This window comes from Anoplophora glabripennis, unplaced genomic scaffold (genome assembly GCF_000390285.2).
Source record: "Anoplophora glabripennis isolate ALB-LARVAE unplaced genomic scaffold, Agla_2.0 scaffold18, whole genome shotgun sequence".
In the NCBI taxonomy this organism is placed as follows: domain Eukaryota; kingdom Metazoa; phylum Arthropoda; class Insecta; order Coleoptera; family Cerambycidae; genus Anoplophora; species Anoplophora glabripennis.
The window spans coordinates 2100236-2119631 of record NW_019416221.1 but is presented as its reverse complement, the minus strand read 5'-3'; the positions used below and the strand labels follow the sequence as shown (position 1 = coordinate 2119631).

At 33.7% G+C, this 19396-nt stretch overlaps 1 protein-coding gene across 1 annotated transcript in view; it reads right to left on the bottom strand.

Annotated features, from left to right (window-relative positions):
- LOC108908269 (potassium channel subfamily T member 2) overlaps positions 1-19396 on the bottom strand; it is a 177548-nt gene that overhangs the window by 128916 nt on the left and 29236 nt on the right. The window lies entirely within an intron of this gene.

The following is a 19396-nucleotide window of genomic DNA, read 5'->3' as shown; positions in this document are numbered from 1 at the left end:
ATTCGCACGACGCTTACTAATTCGACATATTTTCTAGGTGTTTTAATCGGGTTCAATGCCTGCTGTATGTCCTGGGAGGATATGATGGAAGAAAGTAAAGATTCATTATTAAAATTGCAAAGACGAAGTTCCGTTAATATCTGGAAGATAGGAAGGGGGGGGGGGGGGGGGGGGGGTTGTTTTCTTTTTTTGTGGGGGGGGGGGAAAAGAAGGAGGGGGGGGGGGGGGGGGGGGGGGGGGGTAAGCTGTAATTCCTTCATAGTGACTGCGGCGGAATGAAATGTGTTGGCCAAATTTATGATGGGGGGAGAAGTGAATTAAAGACTAGGGTTATAAATCTTGCACTATATAAGAGTGAAAGAGTGTATTATTTCTGGGTCCTCACGCGTCAAAAACATTTATTTTTTATACAAAAACGGTTTGGAGGATGTTCATTGAGTTTAGCGCGTGTAATAACAAATTTTGCATTTATATTTCTTATTTCCACAGTCTATAAGCATCGGTACAAAGAAAATCTGTTTTGATCTGAAATTTTCTAAAAAAAATGTTCATGAAAACTACAACTTTCAATACTTACAGTCTGCAACGTTTGAACTTTTTCTGTAAATTATTTTCTCTGTTCTTCAAAACATCTATTGCGGCGCGCAAAGGGCGTAGCTACTCTCCTGACCGCTAATTTAATGAAACCGTCAAAAAAGATTTTATCTCCCCCGTTAATGTACTTGGCAACCGGCAGCCTGCCACTATGCGGCGAGCCGCTAAATTGACAGAAATTAATTAACGGAAATAAGAGGGAAATTTTCTTAGAGCGATTACTTCAAACTGTTTGTTTGTCAAAAAAAAAACGATATATATTATCACACAACTTGTTAAATACGAGGTTTGTTCAGAAAAAAACGAACTTTTTTAATCACGTGCTGATGGAGATATTTAGTGACATGCGGTTGGGGATGCGCATATCCTCCTCTGTAACCACATGTTCTTGGATTGTTGATATTTCATGTAGTTTTCGTGATATTGTTATTTGAGTTTATAAAATGTGCGATTTTCTGGCACAACGATGCATAAACGTAAAATTTTGTATGAAACTGGGGAAAACTTTCACGGAAATGTTTCAATGATGCTCCGGACAAGGACGAATAATGTATAAAATTAATAATAAAGTGTAACAAAAGCCGAGACGCGTGGTAATTTATTTGTTAGTTCTCGGAACGGATAAGCCAAAAAAAACAATATTTCAGTCATCACTAATTTATCGAAAAGTTAAGGGTTTTTAAGTAGGTTTAGCGTCGTGACAAGGCCGTCCTTCGTAGAAGGCTTCGTGAAATTTAGCAGTATTTTTAACAAATTCACTTAGACCGTCGGGGCCATGTGACAGTCATCTGTCGCGTCCGGGAGGCGCCAACCTATGCTGGGACAGAACAAAGAAACCCATATTTTTAATAACGCGCGAAACCACAAGAAGAGCGTAGAGGTTCCAAATTAGAATTAAATCAAATTGTTAAATTGATAATAATTGGAAAGGAAAGTAATAGATCAAATAGCTGGTTTTTAGGCGGATTTTCCAAGCTATTAAGAATATATTAAATGAGATTGACTAATCCGTCCCGTATTAATACACGGAGTCACTAGAGGAAGGCTAGGGTTACTTGTAAGTTCAGTTAGTCACAGAATTATTTATATAAATGTAAATTCAGTCCATTAGATAACTATTAACATGGTATAGTATGCCAAAGCCTCCCGATATTCAGGGTTCCCGCCAATAAGATAAGAACAGAAACTTCTGGACCCAAGAAATGGGCGTGTCGAAGCGAGGTGTCGAATTCAGGAGAGATTTCCGAAAGAAAGGCAGTTTTTTCCTTGGGTTCCACATTGAGCAGTCTACTTAGCTTTAGTTTAGAGTCTCGGGTTAATTTAACAATGGATAAAGTCATTCCAAATTTTACTATGGATCGCGCATTCCCTGAATCTCTTATTGTTATTAAACCCTTCCTGGAAAGTTTTGGTGTTTCTTACTCGAGAAGTTAATAGTAAACTCTTTTGTCAGTTAATACCGTTATGATATGATCTCAGATTACAAAAGTTAAATAAAATAAAATTCGGTTATTTTCTGAACAGATCTCGTATATAAACATTGTATAGAGTGTCATGTTCTATATTGGTTTTTGTGCAAAAAATAATTATGAAACAAAAACTAGACATAAACTGTTTTTTGAATCTATTCCAGTAGTCCTCAAACTTCCTAAGTAGCTACCTACTTTATACCAAACTGGAATAGTTAATTGTTAGGGCTAAGTAAAATAAAGGAAAGGACTAAACTCTAAACTAGAATTTCACTACTCACTACACCTTGTCAAGTAAAAGCAAACTCTGCACAAAGTTGTGTTGAGGAAGACATTACGTGTTGAAGTCCATTCTCCTGGATAACAATTTGTCCATTCGAGAAAATAGCAGAGCGTAACGAAACTACAATAAGAACAAAACCCAGTACGCCCGACAAACTACAAATTGACATGCGATTTACAACATATACGATAGTGAATAGATATGTCGAGCTTGAATGGATTTTTATTAATAATGAAAATATGTACCCGCATATAGTTTTATGGATATCGTGAACTGAATTATAACGTTATTCTATATGACCCGACTGCATTGTACTATAAAGCGACTTCAACGAACAACAAACGATTCACACGATGTTATTCAAAAGTATATCTGCACTTTGTTGGTGTCACACTCATAGAACAAATCGTCGTAGTCAACCGGCACAGAAACACGTTAAAATTTTCTAAATAAACACACCCTTTGCACAGCAGAAGTCAAGGTTGATATTGAAATCCGTTTTTAACTTATTCCATTTACTTCTGAAACTGGCCTGGCTAAATAAACACATTTTTCACTCGTTGAAAGTTGATGTAATATCACAGAACGCAAGTACCTTTTTAAATAAACATTATGACGTGCTTTTCTCGTTTAGACGCTAAATTTGACTTTACAAATATGCAAAATGTCCGATTTAAATATTAATTGACCGCCCGTGGTTCGTTACAAGCTTTTTTTTAATTACAATGTAATTTAACTAGAACAACGAATTTTGAAATATAATTCTGGACTCGCTTTGATTGTAAATTGGAATGGACCGGTTGAAAGCTAAATTCGAAAAAGAAAACACTGAAAAGGATAGAATTAAAAACGTAAATATACAGGGTGTCGTAATGCTCAAGGTACTAGACACATTCGTTTATAACACCATCGCACCTTAAAATGAAACTTTAATGAGATAGCTATAAAACATTTAAAGATTAGTTGAGAGCATTTCTCTAAAACTAAGATATTTTCATCAATTTTAACAAAAAATTGGAAAAATTAAATATATATATCATACGATCAGCAAAAATAATTAAGACACAAATCAACGTAAAATTATAATAATCAGATTAAGGAAACGTAAAGAAATAAATAAGGAAAACGAAAGTTATAAAATCATATCTGAACTTAATGAAATAAAAGAATGAGTCGATATTTGACTCAATTAAATCCAAAGGTAAGTACTTCAAACATCATAAATACTCTTTTTATTTACACTGTGCAACAGACCAAAAGCCAATAGCAGAATAGGTAACATAATACTAATATGAACAAAAAAATTATACAATGGCATAATTGAATATTGCACACAACGAATTACAAACAAATGATGTATAATAAATGAGGAAAAAAATAAGTAACAAAATTTAAAACATAAAAAAAAGGTCATGAAAAGAACTATAGAGAGTTTTTTATTTTAATTTAAAGTATTTTTTTTAAGATAGGTTAAGTTACAGGAAAAAAATGTCAGTAGAAGTATTATTATAAATATTGCAGATATTGTATTCCTTGATCACGTTACTGAGACAGGCATTCTATCTTGGATCGAACCAAGGTAATGTAGATGTTTTTATAAGAAATTTCATCTTTAAAATGAATTGTATTTCTAATTACAGATCCTAAAGCTTTATATACATCATACAGAGTATTAGAAGTTTGACTGCTTTAATTTTAACAGATGATAGAATACATTAAAATAAATAAAAAAAACTTGTATGACATGGACCTAAACTCAACCATTTCCGAAAAAAAATTATTAAAATCTACAACTTGATGTTCAAAAGTTCGATTAATTAAGGCATAAAATACAATGTTTATCACTTTTTTGAACTTCTTTATTCTTAATTCTAAAAAATAATTAGAGTTGTAATAAATTTAAAATTCGATAAAATTCATATCGAGCAATATGACAATGGCGCGGCAGATAACACGAGGTACTAAGCTGTCCAGCAATACGCAATTCAGTTGATATCTGGAATTGGACCGTGTCTGAGTGTTTTTTGCGTACCACTATTTCCTTTTCTTGATGTGTTTCCCAGCGAGTGCGCGAAAATTGAATTCGAGGGTGTCGTGCGTGCATCGGAAATAGTGGTGGACATTTTGAGCATATGTTGTAGTTTATTTCAAAACTGGAAAACGATTGTCTTCAAAACTAGATGTTTACATAATAATAATTGTTTACATTTTTTCCGTAGAACAAGTCTTCCGCGTGCACACGTGATGTGCATCAGCTGTGCAGCGTTAGGTTGCGTTGTTGTCACGTTGTGATGAAACTCCCCAATATTAATACTTGCTGTATTTTGAAAACTGTTAATCTTATGTCCCTGTAATATACAACTTATTTGTTCATTTACGATTACTGAAGTAATGGCAGTCAAACTTCTTACACCCTGTATATTTGAAATATGATTTCTAGTAACATCAAGATCACGAAAAGAAATTAGCGGTAAATTAGATAACATTACATTTATCTGTATTTAAATATAAATTATTTCTAACACGCCAAATTTAAAATCGTCTGCATGTAACAACGAATTTACCGACAAATTATTGGGATAAATACATTGAATAATAGGGGGCAAAGGATAGAACTTTGGGGTTCTCTTGAAGTAAGTTCTATCGAAATCTGTTGCAAAAATAAGATATAATCAGGTTTATCAGATGCACAGAAAAGTTGAAATAAGGCAGTTTAGTTGTTAGTGATAGTCCCTGATCACTTTATCGAAAGCTTTCGAAAAGTGTATAATAACATGGGATTTACACCCCTCATCATTATAGGCATACTATATATATTATTATTTGATAGACTTTGAAGACAAGTAACTCAATTCGTAAGCAATTCGTTAAACCTGAACCCACTTTGTTAGCGAGCACACGTCTCGGATCCCGACTGTGTCGTTACAGCTGATCCTCGGATGAGCATCCAGTTGACTAAGCTACAAACCAGAGACATCGGGGACCTCATTAATCCAGGTGGGCCGTGGTGAATCTCGGTAGCGTCTCGACGGCAATAGCGTCCTCGAATTACAGGGGCGACGTTTGACAAGGCTCTTAGCAAGTAATAGGTCACGGTAAAGTTGATTGTAGGAATACACATTTTTCAATCAGCTAAAATAGTTTTTCGCTGGACGAAACAAAGAGAATTAAGAATTGTTGACGCATACTCAATTTATTTCCTTCGAAATTTGCTTAATTGGAAAGTGTTTTTATAAGTTATTATTCGCGACCATTGCGATGCAGTTTTACCCCAATTTCCCCCTCGGAAACGGCTCCATTGAGAAAAGCGCACGGTTTTTAAACGACGAACACGATCGATCGTAACCTGCATTCGAATTAAATAGTAAAACGTCAATCGCAGCTTTGTTTGTTTATTTTTTGGGAAAGTACAGACAATAACTCCCTTATTTACAGAAAAAATTGATTCCGTTGGAAATTTTAAACCTAAATATAGAAGACAAAGCATTTTTATGATCCCCAAGAGATTCTATCAATTTAGTCAGAGTTATCGAATTTCTGTAACTGTAAAATATTTAACACTCAAAGAGACAAAAGATACAAGACACAGGTGCTTTTTAAACACGATTCGTTGGAAAAATGTAAGTACATTTCTTATTGCTGACAAAAAAAACACTTTAAAATAAATAATCCTCAGAACTACTCGAGTGTAAGTGAAATTGAGACGGTAGTAATTTGTAATTCTGTTTGATTAATTAGTTGCCACATTATATAGGACGTTTATAAACTTTCATGGCTATACGTTTGGGGGAATCCGGTGTCGGTTTGACAAAGTTAGCCCTTGTCCAAGGTTATTTGAAGGTCAACTCTTGTTTTTTTTATGGTAATGCAATTTTTTTCTCAGGATTCTGAAAGAACGAAAAAATGTTACGTTCGGAGTGGTTATTTCTTTGATTTTCAAGGTCATCTGAAGGTCAAATCCTCCTAAAGAACTTCTTTTGTTTGTATCTCATTAGGATAGCGAAATATCGAGAAAATGAATCCTATAAAAGTTGTTTGGATCATCGGGGACCATCATCTAGTGACCTTGAAGGCCATATCCAAGGTTATTTCAAGGTCAGAACTCAATCACATCTCCAAACGTAAAATTTCTTGCTCTTTCGGAATCCGATGTCAAAAATTGTATTACCGTCAAAAATCGTAAGTTGACCTTCAAATAAGATTGAATATGACCTCAAAAAATAAATCAACCACGTATCTGACCGTAAAATTTTTCGACCTTTTAAAAATTCAGGGTCAGAAATCGTATTACTATAAAAAACAAGAATGACCTTCAAATAACCTTGAATATTTCGTCAAACGGACACCGGGCACCCCAAAAACGATGGATATGGCTGCCTAGTATACATTGAACTTTTGTTGACTATAAGGTTAGATATATTTTGCATACCTAGATTTTTTGGTATGACAAACCATTGTTTAACTTCATTTGAGAGGATTTATGAACATTTTTTTGAATTTTTAGTTATTTTGTTTTTTTTTAGATTTTAAAAATACTATCAAATCTAGTAACACAACAACCTCTCATAACTGTAGGTATTACTTTGCTTTTATGGACAATAATGATATCCTCTTTTAAAACAAGTAAACGTTGCAACAAAATAATCGTCAGTAACATAAAGATACAATTAGTTAACACAAAAGACACCACTTTCAGTAAAACATATATCAAACTCAAGTGAACAGGCATAACACATAACACTGACAAAACCCGTACATTTGCATCACCGTTCCTTAAGTCTAACACAAATGCAACAATTATGAGAGTATTCTTGGCAATGGAACTGAGGACAACGATGAGACCCACAACCAACGAATCCGTTCGACAATAGAGCAACACATCAATATGGATGCAATTCAACATCAAAGTCTACTTACAAAAAGTACTCTCGTCATATCGCGGGGGACTTTGGCGACATTCAGGCGGAAGCACATCGAAACCTACACACCTCTATACAAAGGTACCTTTCAGAAGTAGCTCGGAAGAAGTTGGCCCTCGATCAATTATTTTCGGCCTTCGGAAAGAGCCGAGAACTTCTCCGTTTAATTATTAAGCTTTCCATTTGTTTGTTTCCATGATCCCGAATTAATCGGGGCTTCTCTTAGGTGTAGCCCTTCCTTGAGTCCCCCTCGACGAACGTGACGTGTCGTCTGTAAAATAGAACAACACTGGGGTCGGAATGATTTAGCTACGGTACGAACAGGGTTACGGATATTAAGTGAACATCAATTAGTTTTAATCCAACGGAAATTTTAAGTAAATAAACAAGTTCCCGCTTATATTTATAGAAGGGTAACGATTTTATCGTCGCTTGGCAGATTCGAATCAGTCGGTATAATAATTACGTTTTCGGCACGTGTGGTGATGACACGTGCTAACACGCTTTGCTTTATTTTAAACAGAAGCATACACAATAGAGAAAATCAACGCAGCGTGATATAATCTTTGTCTAAAAAGGACAAGGACAGAGGCAGCAACCTAAGCACCGGCACCCGCGAAGGGAATTGTTATAAATTACCGTCAGAGTATTGAGGCATCAGCGGATGCTTGTAATTTAAAATTCAAACCGGACGAACTTAAAAACTTAAGCAAATTTCAGTGGAGCATGGAATTGCAAATGTAAGAAAAATAAATAGTTGGCAGTATGTACCAGGTTCGGTCGCTGACGCAGCAACTCGGCATGTCCGCAAAAAACTTGTTTTCACATTTATTTAGCCATACCCATATACAGTTCTGTTCGAACTAAACGTGGAGGTGGTAGAAATGTATACGCCCAGTTGAAGAATACGCGCGCGGGCAGACGGCGTATAACACAGCTGCACTGGGCGACTGGGAAATAAATCTCAATTGTTGACAAGTGGTTAACAAATTGCCTAGCAGTGCAGTGCAAAATCCGGAATTTGGTGTGATTCAAGCAATTTTAATTTATTATAGGCACCTTCTATTAATCATTCATATTACAATTATTGCGAAAGGGAAAAATAAGAGGATGTTTACTAATATTATTACAAGATGGTACTTTGGAGATCTTTTGAAATGAACAAAACGAAATTACCGTGAATATAATAAAATTGTTTGATGACATAAATAATTAAAATATGTTGTTGGACAAATGAACATCAAAAAATGCTTCCTAAGGGAGCTACGGCCCCCTAAAAATGATACGTTACGTTACGTGGTTTTGGAAATATTTTGAAAAATATGATCTCCCAAGGCCCCTGTTAGAGGAGCGTAGCTGCCTTAGGAAGCATTTTTCGACCCTTGTTTATAGGAAAAAATAATCTTATTTTTAATCGTAGAATCTACTGCTGAAGTGTTGCACACTAATTATGGGACACTCTGTATACAAATTATTATAACTAATTTATCTTTATCAGAAAACTTTTTAGGGATGCCTATGAAACTCGTTAAATTTTATTGCTAGGCGTTTTTATACATGTTCAACTGACTTCGGAAAAAGTATAACCCTCATCTACATTTTGTTTACATTGCAGTCAAATAAAGTATCAGTTGTCTCGTTTTATTCATCATTATCCGTCTCACTTGAATATAGCCAGGTGCCGTAATATAGAACTATCGTTACCACAAATAATTCATATATTAAATGCTTTTGTCTTTATAGGAAACTCTCTTTCTTATAGCAACTGCATTATTTAAGGCGATTCTAACAATTCAATCTAACGATTTTCAGGGACTACATGAATTATAATACCTGGCAATTAGTAAACGCTTAACCCAGTTGTGATAACGGTACAGCTAGCGACTTTATAAATGCCGTATATATCGATCTATGTTCCTACCATAATGGAAGTATTAGGCGGGGTGTGAAATATAAACGTAAATGTCACCAAAAATCCTTGATATAATGCCTGGTCATTATTCCAGCTTTTTGTTAGTTATAAACTTATTTACTGTTGGGTGTTCGTGTGTTTCTGTAACGGCACTGGTTCTATGCCAAATAGCCAGCTTTTTCTCTTTTTCTGATTGTTCTTGTAATACAAATAAACCGGAAGTGAATTATACACAATTCATTTCAAAGGCATATGATAACAGTAACCAGTTTTAAGTTGAACACTCAGACTTTTTCAAAGCGTTTGGCAGGCTAGACCATGATATACTTCGTCGAAAACCGGGGTGCCTCAACGGTCAATACTGGGGTCACAGTTATTTATTTTATTTATGAATGATATCATTGTTCATCTCATTGTTTACTATTTGCTAAAAAAACTTATCGTTAAGTCTGTTTTGATCAGTTTTCTCTAAAGAAAGTCTACAATTTTCACTCTTGAACAGCATTGGGGTTTTGGCGTGATCTCGAAAAAAATCAAAATTTAGCCAGGCGACGGTCATCAATAGCAGATTATTTTTCGTGTTAGTGTCGACTTTTTACTTTGTATGACGTGATATTGAGATTGTTACATTAACTTCTATTAAAGTGTATAAATGTATGCATTTGCAGACTCTTCGTCGCATCAAAACATGAAAGGACGAAGCGGACTACCGGCACATGGGCTAATTCGGGTTTAATCAAGTCAGTGGATGTGATTCAATTATCGCCTAGTGAAGATCGATAGTGTAGCAAAAACTAAGCTTATTTAGTCCGCGTTCGACGTGAATCGGATGAATCTAGTGTGCGGTGGAGCGGCGAAACGTACGAAACTAAGTTAGAGGCTTATTTAATAACGGAAGTACCTACGGAATGTTTTCTTTGCGAGTGTGATAGTCGATTTTTTTTTAATAGATAATGTAACAGAAAATTTATCTTTATTTTCTTCAAGAAACAATATTTTCATTTTTCATCATTCAGAGCGTTTTTAATGGCACACTCTGTATATTATAACATACTTTTGAATCGTGAAACCTATAGAAAATTGAAAACTGGTAAAAGTGACAATTCCAAAACCAAAATGTGTTAATTTCGTAGTATTTCAAAGTTAGACTACTTTTTGTGGGGAGTAGACTAAAAGGTTTTCGTGATATTTGGAACTTCTGACTTCTCCACGTCTCGTCTGCCTAATCCAATAAATTTGACACAATCAATACAAGGGCGAAGTGTGGGTATATTATTACTAACCAGAAATAAGGCACGTGGAAGGATATAATATAGATAAATACATTATAACATTCCAATATACCTCTAGAATAACTTATGGAAGACTTTCATCAGTTATTCTGATACTGGGTATTTTTTTTAACCACTGATTGACAGCAAACCCACATGGGAGGAACCCGACCCTACTGTTAGTTACTCTTTTTGTTTTATATTCGATATAATCTGAGAAAAGTAAGTTCGCGAAAGTTAGGTTAACAAATACAACAGTCAAAAGTATCAATCAAAATACTTCTGCAGAGATATCGACATCAAAGTTAACAAAGAACAATTATTAAAACGCGTCTTTAAGATGTGTGTTAGGAATTTATGAAACAAGAAGAACAAACAAATGAATGTCCCGCTAAATCATCGTTTATATTCTTAAAGATGGTATCTTAGTTTTAAAGCATTATCCCTAAGGAAGGATATATTGTTTAATTTTGGGATTAAAGAAAAAAAATCAAATTTATGATACTTTAGATGACCCCTGTATAGAATACAGTTCATTTTTTCTGAAATATTGACACTAACTCCTACATTTTTTTGCATAGATTTCAGTTGCGATCTCAATTTTTTAATAACTCTTACAGGCCAAAATAACACCTATAGACTTACCACAATAATACGAAAAAACATTTTTGGAATCTTAACTCCATCGATGGGTTGGCTGGCTCTATTTACAAGTGCTTACATAAATCGCTGTATACCAATATGCCATTTTCATCAACAGTTCTATTAAAAAATCCTCTGTTGATAATAGCTTGATAAAAACGTACAAAAACTTTCGCAAAAGGAATAAATATAATTTTATAGCACCTATTTTATATCAGCAAATTCAACTGCTTTGTTATTATTAATTAATAAAATAAATTTGTGGTTTTAATTAATAAAATAATTTGACATAGAACAACTGTTCAAAATTTTGTCCACCGGCGTGTAAACACATTTGGGGCCCGTCTTACTCAGTTTCTACGAACTAACACAAATGTTGTCCTGCGTTACCATAACACAAATGTTTCACCACAATACAAATGTTGTGTTGCTTCACCATAAATTGAAACGATATCCTTCAACTCCGAGTTGCTTTACACACAAGCTATCTTTGACACTAACTACTAAAAAACTATTGAAAACACTATCGCAACGACGATTGTAAAATCGGATTTCAGTATTCGGAGTCGCTGAAGCTACTTGGTTCTCCATGCGTATTGCGAATGACGCTAGTCCAGTAAAATAATGCTTGAAAGTACTACAACTTCAATAATTTTTTTCTCGGAAATTATAAGGATTTTACAAAAAAAATTACGATATTGACTCCATTTCTCATGCCGCATATATTCCCAATTTTTTTTGGATAAGTTGTGAATCACCCTGTATAGATCTACAATACTAACACCAGATTCTGTTTAGTAATGTATTTGTTTTTAATCATAGCCAACTTAATCCATTGTGCAGTTAAAAAAACATTTACGCCTAACTTTTTTACTTTTGGCGAAATATATATTTTTGGAAACTTCAGAACATATTTCTTTTAACCATAGACTTAACTAATAAATCTATGCTTTTAACTAAACCATAGCCAACATCTACAAAACTTTGGCCTGTAAACGAAAACCGGCAGATCTATTTAAAAATCAGGTACCTCACTGAATTATATGCAAAAAGTCTAATAAATAAAATGTAACATTTTAAAAAGTACAACTTAACTGCGAGAATGACACTAATGTTATTATTTTTTTAACTATGTTTTGTTAAAGATCAGCTGTTCAACTAGCAACAAAAACTAAACAGCGGTTGGAATAATGCCCAGAAACACACGTTAGTATAAAACACAAGATCACTGGGTTATGTAGAACAGAGAGATGCGAAAGAGACACTTACTCGATTCGTTTGGCACTTGTAACGTTAAAAATAGCCGCTTTAGAACCGCAAATCGTATTAAATGGAAGATCTATCTTTGCACGTACTGCGTAAACGTTATACGGACTTTTACAAGTATTTGTTGGCAGCTTTTCAGGGATTACGCGTTTCGTGAGTAATCGAAATTGGCGAGGATGTGAGGCATTGTTCTCAATAAACTAAATTAAAAATTTAGACCGATTAGAATTGCAATTAGCGTCAGACCTCTCCTCATGTTTTCTTATTCCGATAAATTCTTTATGTATGCAAATTTATCCATGTGTTTAAAATCTACAATACCCTTCATTTTTTGCCAAACACTTTATCGATAGTTTGCACAAGTTTGACAGTAGATACATGAAAGTTTGCCTGATCGCGCTATTTTAAATATTGTAATGGTGTAAGACTTCATGCCTGCTATAGCTGTACTTCCCCGTGGTAGAAATTGAATTAAATTCCTTGCTGAAAGTTTCCAGTTTCCTCGAGAGCCTTCCAAACAGCAGAGAAGAGATCACGAGTGCAGACGCAAAGTGTACAAATGAAAGAAAACTTTGTTATGAAACCAACTCGATTGCATTTACATAAAAAACAAAGTAGGTATCCTGTTTCCAGAACAAACTTTGTTAGTAGTGATTTGAAATTAAAAATAAAATTCAATAAACTTTAAGAAGAAACTAAATTAAATAGTGTTTTTGTTCAGTCCTATTTTTTCCAAGTCCAAACGCGTACAAACAATAGAAATGAATCTTCCAAAAATTGCTACTAAAAAAAACTCGTCAGGCCATGAGTTGCCAAGTGCATTATCATAATTTATTATCAATTTTAAAGGGTTGCCATGGTTCTTACCTCACTGAATACAAACATATAATTAAATTTTACTCACCAACAGTCTTTTTATAAAATTCTTTGCGTAGTCCAAATAAAAAGGATTTGACCCTTCAGTGGCTTGTTTCAGATAAAATCCGTGAAAAAAGAGAGACGTAATTTACTCAAATTGGCAATGAATAAAAAATTTAATAAAAATTCCAATAACAGCAAATTTCCTTCGGAAATTTCAATAATAAATTGATATTTAATTCGATTCCGATTTTTCGCGATTTAATTAAAATTCGTCCGTAATAAAATTATTTTATAATTAGTGAATTCTGCTCGGTTTGTGTTTTTTTTTACCAAGAGATGACACACCATACGCCCCCCCCAACTTTTAAGCTAACTTTATGTAGATTGTTAAATTTAATACACTTAATTTTACTTAAAGGTTTAAGCACAAATCTAAAGCAACAATATTCAGCTTAGCTTTTTCTTAACACCTAATATTTATACTTATTACAACAGAACAAAAATAAACCATTAATTTAGTATAATCTATAAAGTAAATATATCTTGTTCTTTTCAGAAGTCAATTATCAAATATTGCTTACTTAAATTGTCACTAACATACATAATAAATAGAAAGGGACCTAAAACAGATCCTTGAGGTATTCAGAGCTCTTAAACATTGGTCGGTCACAAATCAAAATTGTCAACTAAGTTTGTCAATCAATTGTCAGTCGTTTGGGGCAGGAACATTCTGGGCCCCAATAGTTACTTCATGGCAAGTTGGAATAAAACACAAACTCGATTGAAATACGTTCCAAATCGATAGAATGAAGGATTAATATTTCTATTTATATCAATTCGCCCTGAACAATGTGGGCAAATGAAAAACCATGTGGCCTAAACTTGTATTACCTCTCATCACTTTACATACCCAATACTCTTTTTACATCGCTCTTCAGTATCTCCCTTATCCTTAGATATTGATGGTATAATTAGGATGGACGGAAATAGGAAAATCGATAAGGGTTTTTATTTGCTGGATCGAAACCGGTGTAATAATTGCTTGCTCAATAATTCACTTGGTAAAATGTAATGGGAAGGAAATTATTTTACGATATATATGTCGGAGATGTCTTTCTCACGAGCCGAGTCCTTCAGACTTTGGAAATTCCAGAATTCTTTACTCAGGGAATACCCTTTTATAAATTGCACTTAGACCATAAAACTTAGAAATAGTTATTTATGAATTAAGCCGGTTATGTTATTCCCGAGTTTTATGATGGCAAGCTTGGGTTTGGAGGGACTTACGGGTCACTCAACATAGCCGCGATCAAAGGATAGATAGCATTTACTTTATAATTACTTTATAAGGGAGATAACGAATTTGATTGGTTCATTTAAGAATAATTTTGACCTGACGAGTGAAAAGAAGTACAGAGATGTACTGAGGGCAGTTATTATTTTCATGTACGGTATTACTTATTATTTCGTGAAGATGAGTGACACGAGTAGTGATATTAACGCCCAAGTTAGCCCTACGACTCCGACATATATAATACCTGGAACGGCATAAGTTAAAGACTGTGTTTATATCAATAACAGAAGCGGAAAATAGTACCAATTGCAGAATCAATGGGGTTTCTTATTAAATATGAACCACTTATTTGGCTGAGGAAATTACTTGTTTATAAGAAATATTTATTGATGGAAATCAGTTGATAAGGACGGCCACAGTAAATTTTTAAAGTTGACACTCTTTTTTTATTTTTAAACGATTAGATTACATTTATCAATTTGCAATTTAGTTTTTTTCGAAAATTATAATTTTAAAGTACTATTTTGTCTTAATTTTATATGTATTTAACAAAAAAATTAATTTGTTTAAACAAAAATTATTTAAATAATTGTAATAATTATAACTAAATATATTCATATTTACAGTGTTGAAATGTATACGTAAACAAATTTTTTCATTGAAAAAATGTAATAGCATAGGGTAAAATAAACAGTAAGTAACGCATAAATAATAAACTTTGTTTATAATAAAAATTAGTATCTAGATGCTTTATTTGAGGTTGTGCAAAATTTTGAAAATTCGAAAAATTTTTTTTCAAAAAATTATTTTGCAAAAACTATTGAACCGATTTTAATGAAATTTGATGTATTGTTTTATTATACTTTAAAGTTTTTTTTACCAAAATTAGAATGAATAAATTTAAACATTTTTAACTATTTTTCCTCTTCAATATTCTTCAAAAATGCATAGGTCCCAAGATATAAGTAAAAAACTCAGATAAAATAGATATTTTTTAAAATATTTTAAACATTTTTGCAATTTTGAAAATGTTCCGGACCTGGCTGAGATCTAGGGATCTATACTTTTATTATGTGAGTTGTACTGAAGGTATTCCAGCAAAAATTAGCTTGCCCCCTCTTTCATACAAGAGGTGGGATATTTCGACAGATCCGCCCTGGTCTATAACGAAAGCATAGTTAAAATATTTGAAATTAAATTGACATATTACAATTACTAACGCAAACTAAAACCATTTACCGCTAATGCTTACATTCTTTCCTTTATTATGCACAGAATTTTGTCTGTTCATCATAATGTCATGTAAAAACAAAATACGGACCTGGAATGTACGATTTACTGTCGGACCGTACAGCAAAACTTGTTTTTTTTTTAGTTTTAAACATAATATAGATATTTTATTTCAACTTTTAAAATGAGGATACAAATCTTTAACAGAACAATAACTTTTCTAACAGAAAACTGCTTACACGATATTTTATGTATTTTAAGTATCAACCTTGTAAAATGTTAATATTTTTTCAGTTTATGCTCCCAAATCTACGTCTACAGAAAACTTTTTGCTTAAAATCACCTATTATTGGCCTAGCGCTGTTGGTTGCCAAACCGCTTTATGTCTACAAAAAATTAATCCATAAATGTATCAGAAGTTCTCAACTGGAACGTTATGTTCAATGGTCTTATCGAGCCAGTCTATTTCAACAACAAAATCTAGGATGAAAGGATCCTATCTGCATCAAAGAATAAATAAATAAGAAAACATTTCTCTTTTATTCGAGGTTTACGACGACGTCGATGTTTTTCAGTTTTATTAAGTTTTTCAGATCAAAGATCTCGAATCTGTTAGTGTCCGCATACCCATTTATTCGATGTCTTTTGCTTGGTTCACTAGAAATCATAAATTCAATGTCATCTTCAGTCTTTCAGTATTAACACAGTAAAAACAACTACAAACGAATCTATTTGAAAATTCGTTAATATTTGAAACAAAATATACCAGAAAATCAACAAAAACGTGTTTTTGAATTTAAAAAATGTCAAATCAATGGATATACCTGCTACTAAATAGTAGTTTTGTTACCAGGCGTACAAGTTATGTCTTTTTTAATAAATTTTGACATTATACATGCATAAATACATTATTGGTAGGTCACGTACTGTTACGTGACGTGATAATGTATTTTTACAAATTTAACAAAACGTAGTCCTCGAAAATAATCATTTAAAATACCCAACCACTTCCAGGACCCATTATTAATGAATTCCTCATAAATCGCTAACGAAAGCAAAATTAAAGCGATAATTATCGCCAAGTCGACATCTCCCTCTTCCAGCCGACAATTCAGGATAACTCCCTTCATAGCAAAATGAAAACGGTGATTGTTTTACTTTCCTGCCGAGGTTTAAAACGAACTCTGAGCCAATTTGTCGTCATACAAATTGAATTATAACTTTCCTCAGACTCTAATTAATTCCGCTCGGTCAGGTCGCCGAATAGGGTTAAGGAATTGATTCCAGCGCCATCTAGACCGCCGCGTGATCCACTCACGGCTCAACTCCCCCCGACGGCGCTCGATGCAACTCCTTAGCTTACTCATTGCTTTAGGGTTTAGGGGAATTCACATGATCAAAGGTGTTGTATGTACGACAGAAAATCGATGAAGGAACAGCTTAAATTATAACAAAATATCTTAGAACGTACGTTGGTACACGGCAACATCGAAATAAATGTCTGGTCACTGATATCACAAAAAAATGCAAGAGATGGCGTCTTTGACTCGAGTATCTGGTATTACCATGGAACTACCTAAGGACTTTATTTCAAATTAAAGGTCTAGTTGAAAAGACGGAACACAATGTCAAAATCTCTGGAGATTTCATTGACAAAATCAAATTCCAACTACATGCAGATTGTAGATGATATCCTAGTGAGTTTCTACGTGACCAAAGAAGCTTCGGAAGAAATTCATCGAAGGCTTGTTGAAAAAGGAGGTTCAGACACCACCAAGAGAGAAAAAAACTAAAAAAAATAACGACTGGTTCTCAGTATAAGAACAGATTTTTCAACAACCTTTAAGCATAGAACGATATACAGGGTCGGAAAGTCCCCATGGTTCATCGACCGTTACGTGAGAGCGATAAAGTAAGTCATAGAAATCCGTGCGATAGAGAAAGATTACTATAATGAAGGCGTCTAATAGTCACCGCCCATTTCGCCCTTCAACAAATAAGAAGTGGATCTTATTTGTGGAAGGGCGAATGGGCGGTGACTATTAGACGCCTTCATTATAGCTATCTTTCTCTATCGCACGGATTTCTATAACTTTCTTTATCGCTCTCACGTAACGGCGGATGAACCATGGGAACTTTCCGACCCTGTAAAAAGTTACAAGGGAAATACGTACAGGGTGTCTCAAAGTTCGCGTCTAGGGCCCATAACAGATACACGAAAAACGACAGTAAAAATCTGTCTAGATGGCGTGAACAGGGACTCGCTAAGGTCCGTTTTTTTGTCAAAATTCGGAAAATAAAAAACTTTATTTTTTTCACAGACATAAGTACCCATTTTTTGTCATAACTAAAATTATATATTTTTTATGAACATCTTTTTATGCAAAAATGTTTTCTCTATCTCTTCTCCTTAAAAAGTTATAATAACAAACATTATACAATAATGTAATCTACTGTATTGGAACTAGTCATGATTTAATCAACATTACTGTGAAAAACAAACGCTGTAACTCCTGTCACAAATTTCTTTACATACTAGTTGCTATGTTTTTCTTAAAAAAGTCACTCCACGAAGAAAAATAGAACAATATACATAAAAACGGTTAAATAGGATAACCAAATATAGAAAATATTAAACAATTTTAATTGTAACTAATAAATATAACAATAACTAATAACGAAACCCAAAACAAAATATAAAATTATGATTATTATTTTAAAAAATTTTCGATGTTCGTGTTCATGAAAAAAAATTGTTGATGACGTCATATTTTTATTTTCCGAATAATGAAAAAATTGTTTTTCAAATACAAAACGGACCTTAGCGAGTCCCGATTCACGCCATCTTAACAGATTTTTACTGTCGTTTTTCATTTGTCTGTTATGGACCCGAGACGCGAAGTTTGGGACATCCTGTACATATAAACACTTGTCATGTAAATGTAAACACTGGTGGACCATTACCGAGAAAGTAATTACTCAATGTTGCAATGACACACCGAAGCGCATGTTTAGTCAAGCTGCAGTCGTTACTGGAGATGAATTACTGATGCGTTACGGTTATTAATTCCACAAAGGCGTTCTCATATTTGTCGTACGTACTAAAATTATGGACTCGACGATATTAGAAGCGCGATGACGCTTCATGAAAACAATTTCCCTGCAAATGCGGGTAGAATTTAATTCGGAAGCAGCTCATCGCTGTGTGTTTAGTTTTGATTAAATATACCTAGGTATCAATTCCGAATTAAAATTAAACAAATGCTATTTATGTGCGAGCGGACCTTACATAATACAGGGTCGGAAAGTCAACATGGTTCATCGGCCGTTAAGATCCACATCTTATTTGTGGAAGGGCGAAATGGGCGGTGACTATTAGACGCCTACATTATAGCGATCTTTCTCTATCGCATGGATTTCTATGTCTTACTTTATCGCTGTCACGTAACGGCCGATGAACCATGGGGACTTTCCGACCCTGTATGTATTTTATGATTATTCATTAATGATTATCGTCGTCAAATATCTACAAATAAACATCAAAGCAATTAAATATGTTAATAGTATAAAATATATTCTATTTCACGCCACTGCTTAGGTCGATTCCCATCATTTGAAAAGTAATAATATTGCATTGAAATGTTTAATAACTGTA